Here is a 15053-nt window from a genome sequence, read left to right on the forward strand (position 1 = left end):
CGGTTTACACAAAAAAGAAAAAAGGTTGTGTGTTCGAATCTGGAAGTTTTTCCAAGTGACAGTGCTTTCAGGATCCCACTCCAGATCCAGCGTCTTGAGTAGGAAACAGTTCCCTGTTGCCTACCCGTTGTCCTTCACGCCGAGGTAGCAAACGTAGCAATCGGGGATGGATATTTCGCATGGATGTTACCGATTCCAATCTACAACCTGAGCTGAGTGCCAAGTTCTCGCTGGGCCAAAATCCCAAATGTGTACGTTCTAGGGCCTTGGGAATTCTGCAAGGAATTCCTGTGAACAACACATTCCTCACAAAATGCCTGTCAACTTTACCATTCCCATGGCAACCTTCACACAAAGTGTTCCTCACAAAACAGCGCTTTGAAATTCTAACCCTGGTAGTGACACACAGTCCACTGTTGCCTCTCCGTTTGTCCTCTTTATGGTTAAGTAGTAGGCGTAGCAATATATATATATATATATATATATATATATATATATATATATATATATTCTATATTCTACAGTACATATTATTTTTGGTCAAAAACCCTGATGAAAGATATGTTTGTGACTGTATGCATTTGTATGAATCATTTGAAAAGGAAATAAACCCCTGAAAGATGTTGTGGTTGGACTGGTCTCTGGTCTTGGGCGGTTGACAATACGACTCCAGCGGTGGTGGTAATGATAATTACGACCCCTTTTAAAAACATTCTAAAGCTACAGGCTTTAATTAAATATGCCCCAAAAATTGGGGGGAAATGTTGTTACATTTAAGTTCTTTATCCACAGCCAACTGTGGTCGGACGACACGGAAACACGATCATGTCAATGGCAAAATGTAAGCAGAGCTGCAATGAGGTTTGTTGGATGCACTGATTAACATTCTGATGAGTGGCACACACTTGATTTCTTGGTTTGCAACACGATGGGGGAGGGTGGCGTGGTATTTGTGTTTCAAGAGTAGAGCGTGAAGTGCTGCCTCCATAAGTGAAAATGTATTTATTGTTTTTAGGAACGCCATAACTCCGCTCCAGGTCATCATGGTGTAAAAAAAAAAAAAAAAAAAAAAAAATTCAAATTACTTTCCAAAACCTACTGAGAAGTGAACATATGAAGTGCAGCGATGAACTTCACCCTTTTCTCCTTCCACTCTTTTGATCTTAATGTATGTGCATCGCCAAACATGTACCACACTGCCCCTAAGAGGCTAAGGCGCACACAGCAGGAACATTTATTTTGGTTATTTTTTATTGCTATCATTTGAATATATTATTACTTATTTTAAGTTGAGTTTTGATAGTCGAATAAATACTAAATTTTGAAATCAATCAATAAGTGTATTTATTAATTGTGATTTCAATATTAACCCAAATAGTGTCGTGATTATTATTTTTTTTTTCCATATTCGCCCAGCCTAAAATAAATGTTCAAATGAAATCAAGCACATGTACACATGCACCTCCGGTGCACTTTTTCCAAATCAAATCATGTGCAAGCCACTGGAAGAGACGCTTCCCAACAGCTGGAAACTCAAGATGCTTTTTGGCTAAAAAAAAAAAAACACCAGGAGAGCAATGGGAACCAGATGCATGCAAAGAGTCTTTGATTGTGCAAGGAGACCTTGGAGGAGATCAAAAGCTCAAAACAAAACAGATGGCACAGAGGATCCATCCGAAGTGAACATAAGGGATTTAAACATCTCTATGTGTTGTCAAATCATCGTTTCCAATGCGCTATTAAACGATTTTGGCCTTTCGGAAGACGTGGTAAAGTGATTCTAATCCTTGCCTGTACTTCAGGAAATACTGCTGAGGTGCACCCGGGCAAGGCTCGTAATCATCAATCCATGTTGTGGCATGAATAATGGGGTTCCAACACTTCGTGCCCCCTTGTGTAAAGCGGCGGCTTGTCATTCGTCAAGCTTGAAACACCAAAACGTTTATAGTGATGGAGATCATTTTTTCGTTGTGTATGAATGCGATCGGCAATCTGAAATGCGAAAAACATTTCTGAATTTGGGAATTTTATTGGGAATCTAATAAATAGTTCCATACATGTCCTGATTGAACTGAACTGGAACTGTTTGGATTGCTTAAGGTATGTGAAAGGAGAAGATCTGCATGTAGAGTAAATCGCATCAATTTGGCAAAATTGACATGGAAAATGTGGAATAATTAAAAATGTAACAAAATCCGAATTTGGAGATTTCCTGAATGAGCAGCCAATATGGAAGTACGTAGAAGTGCGCAGAATAATGCAAATATGGAATTTGGGTGAAAAGTAACGTGTAAATGCTCTTCGGCATTTGCACAATAAGGTGAGATGAGCAAAAATCGAATTTTACGCGTTGAGGTGAGCCCCCGGGCCAAGATTCATAGGCCTGTAAACGCTGGCTGCCAAGTCCATTAGCGGTATTGGCAGGTCACCGCGGTGAGTCAAAGTTGCTCTACTTCTAAGTTTAAAACATCTTTAGGCAGACTGACTGTAGGTGGGGAAAACGTGTTATCACGCCATGCCAAGCCTCATTAAAGCAGCTCATTAAAAGGCAACAATGACTGCATGGATGCTGAATGGTGGAAAAATATCTTTCCATCCAGAACTTTTCATCAAATGAAATACTTGATTTAGGCCATTTTTTAGATGATCCTTTTTAAGATTTATAACGCCAATGATGAAAACGACCAATGTAAGCGTCGACCCTTGACAGAATCGACACTAATTTGAAGGGTCATAATGCTCCACATTGCTGCTCTACCGAGCAAAGTGTCGACAACGTCGAGCAATGCGGCAAAATGAAGAATCCATCACCTTTTTAATTTGGTTTTCAGTGTAGCAAAACTTGACAACCTCTAGACAAGAACAACAAGAACCGATTGGCCTGACTTTGTTTTAATGAACCAAGTCGATGACCTCCAGCAAAGTGGCAAAAACAGGAAGCGACTGTCTTTACTGAAATGAATGAACCGGGTGTCGCCAACCTCGAGCACAGCAGCAAAAAAAGAATAATAATAATAATAATAGCAACCACAGCCACTGGCAAAGTGCAAAAACAAAAAGCAACCGGCCTGACTTTGTGTTAACAAACACAAACAGTGTGGACTATCTTCATGCTTAAATCAAGTGTTGTGTTTTTGTATGCGTCATATGATAGCTGTGTTTAACAAGGTCAAAAAAACCAAATGAAAAGGTAGAATATGTTGCTGCTGGCCTCCAGTCAGGTCACGTTTTCCCTCAACGTGTTGTGCGCGTGTGTGTGTGTGTGTGTGTGTTTGACACAATTCTAGGAAGGTGCTGACCCACTTTCGGCTGCCAGGTTTCTGGGGTTTCCTGAGTTTGAATCTGCCCACGTGCGTTTTGGGCTGGGAGGAGCTGAAGGCTGATAGGTGACAGACGCCATGTGGCCCACAAGCACATAAACACGCAAGCAGCAAAGGGGTGGATGCGGGGCCACACGTGGAAGCCTCGTTATCCGGGATTACATTTGGATTCGTTTTTTATTCATGAAATGAATGGCTTTATCCATGTAGAACAATTATGACATACAGTCCACCACCGCACATTCAAGGTTGACCAATCGTGAATGTTTTTTCCTTCCAGAACATAAACCCACTTTATCAGCAGAAAACCCCGCCAATTTGCAATTTGCGATGACGTGGTAAAAATGACCCAAAAAATAAATACATTCAAGGCAACATATTGTTATCAGTAGGCCTACGTCTATGTACTTTGGGAGAACAGATCTAAAGTTGGAGTTATTCAAATATCCCGTTGCGTTGGATATAGTCTCATGTTTATCCACGAGGTCAAGTCGCACATGCCCAACTCAAACGCAGTCATTTTCTGTTGCTAATGCTTACAAAACACGTGGCCAAAATCGGTGGGACCCCTCGGTTCAAGAAAAGAAAAACCCACAGTGGTCACGGAAAAAAACATTTCAGTGAAAGTGAAAATTACCCAATGCAAATCAGACATGGTTTTTTAATTGGAATCATTTTCAAAAAGCAAACACATTAAACAGGCCTGGCCAAAAATGATGGCACCCTTAACGTCATATTTTCTTGCACAGCCTTTTTTGAGGCCCCTCTGCCCCACGACCCTCGCGGCCCGTGACGGCGCCCGATGGGACACCCGTCCGCCGCTACTTTCATTGCGAAGCACAATTCACAATTCATCAAGCGTTGGAATGTCGGCCCACTATAAATAATAATATTGGAGTATTTCATATTCGTATGGCTGAGACTCGCTTGCCGTTCAGCTGAGTTGAGTGGGTGGGTACCGACCGCGAAGTGGGAATATTCATTGACAAATCTTACATCACACTGTCAGCGATTTCAAATCCACCTGTTTTATAAAGTTTGATGCCGTTGATTGTCTTTTGCATTCGATCGACAAACTGCATCGGTGCCAAACTTAAATCATGTCACAGACTCATTTTGACCTGTTATACATAAAACAGTAGAAAAAAGGTGGATTCTGATGGAAGGGGACCTTTACAAGAAATGAGTTAAACTACCAAACTGTGACTTCAGAACACGGGTGTCAAACTCAAGGCCCGGGGGCCAGATCCGACCCGCCGCGTCATCGTATGTGGCCCGTGACAGCAAATCATGTGCATCGACTCCTGTGATCCTTGCTCAAATCTGTAGCGAAATTTTCAATTGTCATTATAAATCCATAAATAATGTTAAACCGTTGCAAGCAATTTTTACCAATCCCCCTTGTTTTGTTTTTCCAGTAACTGAACAACCTAGTATCCTTGACCTCTGATTTCAGAATTGGTTATTTATCTATTGGTTATTTGTTGTGTATATCCAATAATATGAGGTGATTAACCATTTATATGGTTTCACAGTCATAACGGCCCTCTGAGGGAAATCGTAACTACAACGTGGCCCGCGACAAAAATGTGTTTGACAGCCCTGCTTTAGAACAAAGGTAGCGTACGTACCAATCCCTGATTTTTGCCATAGAATTACACCACTACCAAATGTCAACATGATGTATCTGCCCCTAAGTGGTTGACAGATAAAGAAAGAAAGTTGCAAAGTATTTTCTTCCTTCCCCGATCCGGCTGTCGGATTTCATGATTATTTCATGAAACGAGAAAGATGAGAAACGGGGGTCGGCAGGAGGTCTTGTGCTGCTATGAATACAAACATTGGAACATATTACCCCCTCTCGAGCCATCATTCGAAATGTAGAGATGGAAGAGAAGAATTACCGTGTGACAGTAATCTCGTTCACTGCTAAGCAAGCCGAACGCTGTCAGGAGGGCCATGTTCAATGTACAACAACTGAACAGACATTTAAAGGGAAGCATGCGCTGTTTCTAACTTGGTCATTTACGCTACACAACACACGGCGGACCGTCTTGGGTCCCTCGGCGCGGGACGTGTCCCGTACGCCGGACCGCTCTCGGGCGGATCCCACGCCTCGATCGATCGGCCGCCGCGGTGCGGCCGCAGCTATTACAGGACACTTCTGTCAGTCTTTGTGCATGTAAAACGGTATCAATTCACTCGCATGTGTCCGCAGGCACACACCCCTTACTGCAACAAAGAACTCATGAATATGCAAATCGCTCGTGTAGTATAATTTCCAGAATTATTGCCACCGCACTGCAGTTGCACAGCCGGGTTCACGACCCTGGTCCTGCACGCTTCTTCTCCTGTCCTTGTCCTGTCCTTCCCTCACAGGGTGTCGCACTGCAGCCCCGTGCAACACTCAGATTTAACGTTTCATTGCTGGAGTTAATGTCATGATTAATCGACTTCACTCATCCCGTTTACAACTAGTGCTTTGTCTTTTGTCTTTGTTTCTTTCGCCCTTCTAGAAACTTTGTTCTGTTTGACTGATCAAGTCAATAAATCTCGAGCGGAACCTCAGAAACTCCACTGTGACTCGGTAAAACTGTTTCGGCATAAAAGGGATACAGATTTTCCATTCCGCTTGACCTAACGGCCGACCGAACGAGACAAAAACAAAAGTACGAGAACCGCTGTTCCAGAGAAGGGTGACAACGTGAGCATCCAGATCGGTAAGCGTTAAGAAATACCCATTTTCAGGCCTTACGGTAAAAAGCTCAGCAACTATGTCAAGGCAGCGAGCGACGAGGCTCTTCCTTTTCCATTTTTGCTTCGACGATCCATGACCTTGGCCCATTAGAAAACAATTCAGAAAGGTTCATGAACCTACGAGTCAGCATTTTCCTCCGTCTTCTCTGGCTGAAAATCAGTTCCGCTGAGAGTGTCCGCCGTCCCAGCACATATTTTATTGATGCGTAATACTTCAATAACAAAAGGGATTTCTTCTACTTCTCTGCGCCAGTCAGGTTGATTAGCCGAGTCTTTCGCGGTGTCTTCCGAAGATCGCGTCACCGGAGTGAAGAAAAAAGAATGTCGGTTTACATAAGGTTGAAAAGTCATACATCATAATTCAATATAACATGACATCCGTAAAACAGTTCTAAGTTGTCTGTGACACCATCAAAATACCTTAAGGATCAACAATTACACGTACACACACCCTATTTCTCGTCCTGCTGAAATTAGCCCGTTTTGAGCGGGCGGCCCTGTCTCTAGCAACAACGCGACCTTTAACACCGTCCATATACTGCTGGGCCAATGGCGAGTCCAGCTTTTCGCGGAGCTAGGGGGTTGCGACTAGGCAAGCAGCTTCTATTTGTGGAAGCAAAAGACCAGTGTGTGGGGCGGGAAAAAAAAGCAGGCGACAATAAAGACCATAACTGGCGCATGGTGTGAGTAAAGCTTTTGTTGCAATGATGACCAAGGGTGAGTCCAAGGGCGTTTGACGCTAGGCATGCAGCCTGAATTAAAGTGTACTTATTTTTGGTTGTCTTCTTTATTGGTTTACGCCGCTTCTTGGTTGCTTTTCGCTAATTCTTCTTCGCGGGTGGAGGACTAGGCATCGAAACTGGGAACCGAAATGTTTCAATTTGAACGCTTCCGGGAGAACCAGAACGTGAGTCCCGGTTCCAGTCGGTTCTCGATTCAGGATGCCCAACCCGAGCGTGAGATATAGCCCATTGTGACCTTATGTAAACCTGCTTCATGGTCAGCCAAACGACTTCTCGTCTTTAAGCACAGAAACGTCTTTGAATCATCTTCGAGAGAATGCTGTTCTTCCGAGGTGAGGAGGGGGAAAAAAAGGTACAAAGAGGTGATCCAAAGCCATAATGCTTCTGTCCGAGGCTACCGCTGCGGCGAAAAACCATTGGCCAACCTAATAAAGGATGTAAAGCACGAAGGCCGTTCCAGTTTGAACGCGGCCAGAAGACAGAAACAAACCGGAGTGCAAACGCTTTTGCCATTTCACATCCTTAATGTTCTCGGACATCCACTTTTACACTATCGTTTCTTTTGCAGTTTAGTTGCATTACTCTTAGCTGCAATTATGCAAGCGCCATAAGTTATAGTTTCAGTTTATGGAAGCTTGAGGTTGGTTTTAGCGCTTGAGGACTGATGGATGTGTGTTTATGGAGCGGTGAAACATGTCCGAGAGTGTGTCCATGGTGTTGCAACCAGAGGGATGAAGCTGGCTTCTTCCAATGTACATTGGGTACGAAAAGTATTCAGATCCCCTTAAATTGTTCACTCTTTTTTATATTTTATATGTAAGCGAATTTTTTCCCACATGAAGGTACACACAGCACCCCGTATTGACAGAAAAAAAACCAAATTGTTGAAATGTTTGCAGATTTATTAAAAAAGAACAAGTGAAATATCACACAGCCATCGGTATTCACACCCTTTGCTGAGTATTTAGTAGAAGCACCCTTTTGAGCTAATACAGCCATGATTCTTTTTGAGAATGATGCAACAAGTTTGAACGCTGGTGGGCAGCCATTTTCAGGTCTTTCCAGAGATGCTCCATTAGGTTTAAGTCAGGGCTGTGTCTGGACTATTCAAAAACAGTCACGGAGTTGTTCTGAAGTTACTTAGGGTCATTGTCTTTTTTGATGGCGAACGTTTGGCCCAGTCTGAGGTTCTGAGCACTCTGGAGAAGGTGCCTCTGTATAGCGGAGCAAGCAGCTTCCACTACAAGAAGTGAAACCTAGTGTGCGGAAAAAAATGAGTACCTGAAAAGACAAAATCATTTTCAGTCATGGAGGCAGCATTTCATACGCTACACTTGACTACACGATGCTCAAACAGTTCAGAGACTGAGGAGAAAAGTAAGCATTTTCACTCACGGAGACAGCACTTCATTACAAAGCCGCCTAATGACACTTTGTCAAGTCATATTCGGCGCATGCAGCAGAACATATTGTCAAACACGAACACCCCAAAACCTGCAACGGTGCCTTTTCAAATGAGTAAACGCCATGTTTGACGTATCGCCGAAGGTATCCCCGAAGGTATGTCACGCCACAGGCGTGGCGTGACATCCACTAGGCCTGGTTGAGCTGTACTGTGTGTTCACGGAGTAGACGTGTCGCTAAAGAGCGAGGAAACTGCCTGTCCCTTAACGCCTACATTATGTTCCGTGTGGGAATTTGAAGTCTCAAAAGATCAGAATACGGAAACATATACCGTGACATCGATATGTACAGGACTGATTTAGATCCTCCCGTGTACAAATGCTACAAAGTGAACTTTTACCAAGTATCAATGTCCTTGGTCAGTCAGAGTAAGCGCCGAGAAGCAGAGTCAGCAGTTCCCCTTAATAGGAAATGTATACACGCTGTGTTTTAATACTCTGCAGTCATAATACGCCTACCAGAGCTCGCTTATCCATAATTCTTGAGATATAAATCACTCTGCTCTCGAAAAATCTTACATTGGCTCACCAGGACTGCTGGGTTTGCCGTGATTGATGGTGCAAACTTTCGATGAGATCGTTCATGACGACAGCGTCAGTCGGTTTCAGCGGGATTTGGGTAATGCATCAGGCAAATCGCTGTGATTTGCAGCATGTGGGGAGTTGCACAACGTTGTTACTCGATGTTTCAGGGATCTGTACTTGAATTGAGTATTTGGTTTTTTTCAACACTTGAAAAGAGATATTTGTACTTTCTACTCATTTGTCAAAATAAGGTTGTGGCTTTTTTCTATCCCAACAGATGATGAGATGTAAAAAAGAGCTCTTGATTGATTCATTCATTGTTCTTGAAGTCTTATAAGGCGGAAAAAACAGCGACTTCAGCAACATGGAGGAATGTTAACCGGGGCTTATTAACGACAATGATGCAACAGATTCCTTTATTTAAGACAACGGTTTGATGTTGTCAGTTTAAGAATGATTTGTCTCTTGAACTAGCCTAAAACCACCAGCTTTAAGTGTTGAAACTTTTTGTCTCGTCGGAATAAATGAAAACAAGTTTGGTGTATTTTTTTGTTTTCATCAGCTCATTTAGAATTTTGCTACCAAAGCTGCGGGAACACGTTGCTTTGATAGCTTAAAAGGGTGAGCAAATAAGTTTTTTTTGGTCATACTTTGTGAATCCAAGTTATCAAAATGGGTATTCTACAGCGCCAGATTGCACCTAAATAGCCACATTTTGCCCCTAAAATGTAAAGGTGGAGTTTGCAGTTATCAAAACTTTACTGCTCTCCCACCCTTGCATCTCTGACTAAAGCCACGGCCCTCACAAACATGAACGTGCACGTATGTTCATCCTTGTTTTGTCTTGGGATTTGTCCAATTCCTTTTTAACTTTTGTCGCTAACCGTGAGAAAAACTACGGCCAAATCGAGTGGATCGACAAGTGAGGCTGCGGCGTGCGCCCGCGCACGAGAAATGATCGACACGCTATTCGCTCACGCCTTCTGTCTCGACAATCTCTGTGTTTTGTTTTTTTTTTGACTTCAATTGGGGTACAGAGTGTGAGTACTTTATCCACCTCCGCGCACGCACACACAAAGGATCTGTGTGTGCAGAAATGAACGCGCGTGCTCCATGATTGCTCCCACACAGCGGCGGAAATTACTGGGAAATCAGGGGCGATCGTTGGGCCCCTGCGACACACCGGGTGGAGGTTGAGAGCATGGAGAAGGCTCAATGCTAACGCCAGGTGTTACTGTATATCATCGGTCCATCGCTCTATGGTCCAGGTAGCACGGAGACCAAGAGGATAGCACTGCCTATACAGTGTGGCTTTTTGGAAAATATATTCTTGAAATATTTTATTTCACGGTGACCGACTGGTTAGAACATCTGGCTCATAGTTCTGGGGAACGGGGTTCAAATCCCGGCCCCGCCTGTGTGGAGTTTGCATTTTCTCCCCGTGCCTGGGAGGGTTTTCTCCGGGCGCTCCGGTTTCCTACCACATCCCAAAAACATGCGTGGTAGGTTGTTGAAGACTCTAAATTGCCCGTAGGTGTGAATGTGAGTGCGAACGGTTGTTTGTTTCTATGTGCCCTGCGATTGGCCGGCGACCAGTTCAGGGTGTACCCCGCCTCCCGGCCCAATGGTTGCTGCGATAGGCTCCAGCGGCCCGCGACCCGCGTGAGGAGAAGCGGTAAAGAAAATGGATGGATGGATATTTTATTTATCCATGCACTTTCTACACCGTTGATCTTTATTTGGGTCATGGCGGGGCTACACCCAGCCAATTGCAGAATCTTTTATTTATTTATACTTATTTATTTTTCTTTGATTGATTTTCTCCACATATTTATTGATCTTATAGATTGAATGTATATGTGTGTGATTTGGCAATAATTATTTTTGTTTTGGACATAATTCAACAAATGTAAATATTGTAAATGGTAATTTTTTTGAATTAAAAAAAAAAAAAAAAAGCACATCTGCCTCATAGTTCAGCGGTTCAGGGTTCAAATCTCATCTCCGGCTTTCAGTGTAGAGTTATCTAGTATTTTTATTTTTCATTGTTTATTTTATGTTTTCGGGACAGAAAATGGATGGATGGATGTATCTTATTTGTTTTTATTTAATTATTTGTATGTAACATTATTTATATTATTGGATTTTTTTTGTATATGTGATCTAGGTGTTGAACAACCAGAATTTTTGTAGTTTTGTTGCTGATGTGATAGTAGTCGAGCGGACTTCGTGTCATCGATGGCATCGATGATATTCTTTTGAGTTCTCAACTCGTTCTGCGCGCCTCCACACAAGCTCGATCTCTCACTCTCTCCGTCGTCCTCGTGTGCACAAGCCCCACCCCCGACAGGCTCATCCAATACATACATGCTTTTCATTAGACCGCAACTTTATGCGTAGTTCCATGACAATGGCCCGACACAATGACAACACTTCCTGTTGCCGTGGTAACGCTGGCGCCACGCGATAAACAAACGCCGTTAAATTGTTTGAAGCCGGGCTCTCGTTTGGAGAGACGTCTCCACATCGTGAGATTTCCCTTCCAAAGAGTGTCTGCTCGCTGGATCAGTGTTTTTAGGATTGCTGGTAAAAAGTTCAATGATGTCATTTTTTTGTGGCAACTAAAAAGCATTTTTTTTTTATCATTTGTTGAAGGCGAGGAGATGGGCCAAAGGCGAGATTTGTTATAGCTGTGGCACGTGTACGACTTGTTGGAAACGCGAAGTATAGCAACACTGCGAGTCATTGGGGCAGCAGTCCCTCATCTGTAAGGTCTTGGACTTGGGCTCAGTCCAGCTGTGGACGAAACGTAAAAAGGGCAACTAGTTGTTGAACCGATGCTCGTCTGCTATCTGGCTACTGCCAAAGTGCACTTGAGCAAGGCGCTGTCTCAACCACCGAGTGCAAATTCTGCAGCTATTTGCTTGGGGAAAAAAAATAAAATAAAATTCCGTAATGGGAAATTAGTAATTGGTGGCAAGGAAGTATGTTGAAGTGATACGGCTTGACTGTTCCAATATCTTTGTATGTCGGGAGCTAACTTTATCCTCAGTTGTTAGCTGAAGTTAAATTTTTGTTATTCTGAGTGGCTATTAAAAAGTTCAAGCTAACAAATGACGGAGCTCTTGTTATTACTTGGCTATGGTGTTTTTACGGGTTGCGAAGGTAATTTTCTTTGAAACAAATCATCTGTAATACTTTTTTTTTTTTTTTTTGGACAAGAATAACATTGTCAGTAATTCCAGATCATCTTTTATACTGCAGCAGGGAACAACACAAATAGGGGCTATGAACCAAGTCGTTCCAGATCAGTTTGTATATTGCTGCAAGGAGACCATTAAAACATGATTCAATTCGTCGGAGGGATTGTTTAGGTCTTTTGGTGCTAATGTTTTGGTTAGCAACAGAGTTAAAATGGGATCAAGCACTGAACTAATAACATCCATGAATCGAGCAATTTGAGATCCTCTTTTACAACCCCAATTCCAATGAAGTTGGAACATTGTGTTAAACATAAATAAAAACAGAATACAATGATTTGCAAATCATATTCAACCTATATTTAATACACTGCAAAACAAGATATTTAATGTTCAAACTGATCCACTTGATTGTTTTTAGCAAATAATCATGAACTTAGAATTTGATGGCTGCAAAAATCTGGGACAGGTGGCAAAAAAGAGTGAGAAAGTTGAGGAATGCTCATCAAACATCCCACAGGTGAACAGGCTCATTGGGAACAGGCGGGGGCCACCGATTGGCTAGAAAAGGAGCTTCCCTGAATTGCTCAGTCGTTCACAAGCAAATATGGGGCGAGGTTCACCTCTTTGTGAACAAGTGCGTGAGAAAATAGTCGAACAGTTTAAGGACAATGTTCCTCAACGTACAATTGCAAGGAATTTTGGGATTTCATCATCTACGGTCCATCATATCATCAAAAGGTTCAGAGAATCTGGAGAAATCACCGCATGTAAGCGGCAAGGCCGAAAACCAACATTAAAGGCCCGTGACCCCTTTCCCTCAGGCGGCACTGCATCAAAAACCGACATAGATGTGTAAAGGATATGGGCTCAGGAACACTTCAGAAAACCAATGTCAGTAAGTACAGTTGGGCGCTACATCCGTAAGTGCAACTTGAAACTCTACTATGCAAAGCAAAAGCCATTTATCAACAACACCCAGAAACGCCGCCGGCTTCTCTGGGCCCGAGCTCATCTAAGATAGAGCGATGCAAAGTGGAAAAGTGTTCTGTGGTCCGACGAGTCCACATTTCAAATTGTTTTTGAAAATTGTGGATGTCGTGTCCTCCGGGCCAGAGGAAAAGAACCATCCCGACTGTTATGCATGCAAAGTTCCAAAGCCAGCATCTGTGGTGGTATGGGGCTGTGTTAGTGCCAATGGCATGGGTAACTTACACATCTGCGAAGGCACATACAGGTTTTGGAGAAACATACGCTGCCATCCAAGCAACGTCTTTTTCATGGACGCCCCTGCTTATTTCAGCAAGACAATGCCAAACCACATTCTGCACGTGTTACAACGGCGTGGCTTCGTAGTAAAAGAGTGCGGGTACTAGACTGGCCTGCCTGCAGTCCACACCTGTCTCCCAATGTGAAATGAAAATGTGTGGCGCATTATGAAGCGTAAAATATGACAACGGAGACCCCGGACTGTTGAACAGCTGAAGTTGTACACCAAGCAAGAATGGGAAAGAATTCCACCTACAAAGCTTAGTGTCCTCGGTTCCCAAACGTTTATTGAATGTTGTTCAAAGAAAAGGTGATGTAACACAGTGGTAAACATGACCCTGTCCCAGCTTTTTGGGAACGTGTTGCAGCCATACAATTCTAAGTTCAAGTGTATCAGTTTCAACAGTAAATATCTTGTCTTTGTAGTGTATTCAATTAAATGTAGGTTGAACATGATTTGCAAATCATTGTATTCTGTTTGGGCGGCACGGTGGGCGACTGGTTAGAGCGTCAGCCTCACAGTTCTGTGGACCCGGGTTCAATCCCCGGGCCCCGCCTGTGTGGAGTTTGCATGTTCTCCCCGTGCCTGCGTGGCTTTTCTCCGGGCACTCCGGTTTCCTCCCGCATCCCAAAAACATGCATGAATTGGAGACTCTAAATTGCCCGTAGGCGTGACTGTGAGTGCGAATGTGCGAATTTGTTTCGATGTGCCCTGCGATTGGCTGGCAACCAGTTCAGGGTGTACCCCGCCTCCTGCCCAATGGTTGCTAGGATAGGCTCCGGCACGCCCTCGGCGACCCTAGTGAGGAGAAGCGGCTCAGAAAATGGATGGATGTATTCTGTTTTTATTTATGTCTAACACAACGTCCCAACTTCATTGGAATTGGGACGTTGTACATTGACGAATCAAACTTGTTTATTTTTTTTACATTTGCTGGAGAGACTGTTTAAGCATGTGCTTTGGTAGCAACAGAGTTGGAAAATCAAGGCCTCCATGAGAGGAAGTGCCAGTATTTTCAGGTATTTTTTTCTGTATACACGATACTATGTCGACTCAACTCTTAAACAAACAAATCAATCTTCTGAAATTGGAGGCGTAGTTGAAAGACGTTTTAATGCGTCAACCAGACGAAGAGATGCTGTGTCAAGTAAATCAATCTCCTCCCTTCAGACACGCACAATGCTCGTATAGCAGCGATATCACTTTTGATGTTGACACTCTTGCCCAAGCTCGCCCATCCACATCCTCCCCCCGCCACCGCCAAGTTACGGCAGCCACGTGCCTGGCTCACATGGCCAGAGGCTGGCTCTTTTCAAGCTTGCTGACCTATATTCTCGAGAGGCTCTCGTCTTCTCCAGGTGTTTACGTCTACGAAACAACACAGGACTTGGCCCCGCGCCCAATGTGCAACAAAATACCGACATCAGGTCCGACGAGCATGTAAACCTCAACAATGGCTATATTCTATAGTGCTGGCCAGTGGTGGGAAGTAGCAAAGTAGGAATACTTTGTTACTGTACTTAAAGGAGAGGTTTCAGGTATCTTATTGCTTTTACTCTCAACATTTGAAAACAAATGTGCTTTCTATTCCTTACTTTGTCAAACGACACAAACGACGACGTGACGTAAAAATGACTTAAATACTAGAGGGGTAAAGTCAACCACGGCTGAGATCTTGAGATCTTGGGGGCTTACAGTGGATATAAAAAGTGTACACACCCCTGCTCGAATGCCCTGTTTTTTGTGATATTAAAAAATGAGACCAAGATAAATCA

The sequence above is a fragment of the Phyllopteryx taeniolatus genome, chromosome 10 (assembly GCF_024500385.1).
Source record: "Phyllopteryx taeniolatus isolate TA_2022b chromosome 10, UOR_Ptae_1.2, whole genome shotgun sequence".
Taxonomy (NCBI): domain Eukaryota; kingdom Metazoa; phylum Chordata; class Actinopteri; order Syngnathiformes; family Syngnathidae; genus Phyllopteryx; species Phyllopteryx taeniolatus.